We start from the raw sequence: 1,225 nt of genomic DNA, 5'->3' as shown, positions 1-1,225 counted from the left end.
ATGAAATAAAGGGGAAATAAATTCTGAGGTACTCTGAGCAGGTAATTAAATAAAATACATGAAAATTGCTCTAACGAATGATAAACGAGGAACATTAGTTTAAAAATTCTGTCCCATAAGTATCTTAAGCAGTTGGTAAAACTGACACTCAGTGCAAATGATTTTGATTAAAAGGTTTGACATTCCAGAAGAGAAACAGAATCACACTGTTTGTTTGTAACAACTGATATTAATTAGGTGCTATATGCTAAGGAAAACTGCATTTCGCTCAATAGCTTTCACTGAAAAAAATCAAAATGTCCCCAAAAATATGGAATTTGGCACTGACAATTTGTACTCTTGAGTTAATTTACAAAGGGGGCCTAAATCCCCCTTGAAATACAGACAAAGCATGGGGAATTAATGAAGACAATGGCCTCACCGCAACTCCAAAAAGACATTGTAACATGTAAATATATAACAGTAACCTGCAAAAGAAAGGGGGAAGAAGCCAGGGCTGTATACCTTAGTGAGTTTTTTATAGCAGCCTTCTAGGAAACGTTGCTCAAAAAAAAAAATCCAGGAATCCAGACCAGGACAGCAGCACTGACAGATGATAACATGTACCCTAGTTGTATATGAAACAAGTACACAGACGCACACTGAGTACATCAGTCATTCAATACCACTAAGAATGCATGGCACATGCCCCCGGCAAAAGAGAACTTGTACGACTCTGAGTGGTGGATCACTCAGCTTGTGCGTCGATGAAGAATGCAGCTAGCTGTGAGAACTAATGTGAACTGTAGGACACATTGATCATCGACACTTCAAACGCACTTTGTTGCCCCGGGTTACTTCCGGGGCTACGCCTGTTTGAATTAGCCTCAGTCAGATTAAACAGACAAAAACAGCTCTGGAGCTGACAGCTGTCTAACCAGTGAACCAGCAAATTGCTTTAATGCAGTTGCTGTCACTAGAAAAATAAATCATCAAGGTCTAAAGCAATTACAACGAAGCCCAGGAATTAAACATACCCACATTCAACATTATCTAGTAAAGCAAAAACATTTATTTGTTTAGCAACCCTTATGCTCAGAAAACAATGATAAGGTAGTGAGGGGAACACTTTGCTTCATGTATACATCAAAGACAATCAGTAGCACATTTTTTCTAGAGTTGTTGACAATCTGTGATCAAAACATCTAGAATCTGTGGTATATAGGTAGCAACAGGTACTGGGACT

General features: G+C 38.5%; 1 pseudogene; it reads left to right on the top strand.

Moving 5' to 3' along the window:
• Nucleotides 1-711: 711 nt before the first annotated feature.
• LOC122817402 lies at nucleotides 712-865 on the top strand (annotated as a pseudogene).
• Nucleotides 866-1,225: the final 360 nt, after the last annotated feature.

The sequence above is a fragment of the Protopterus annectens genome, chromosome 12.part0 (assembly GCF_019279795.1).
Source record: "Protopterus annectens isolate FY-2018-M chromosome 12.part0, PAN1.0, whole genome shotgun sequence".
Classification (NCBI taxonomy): domain Eukaryota; kingdom Metazoa; phylum Chordata; order Ceratodontiformes; family Protopteridae; genus Protopterus; species Protopterus annectens.
This window is presented reverse-complemented; position numbering and strand designations above follow the sequence as displayed.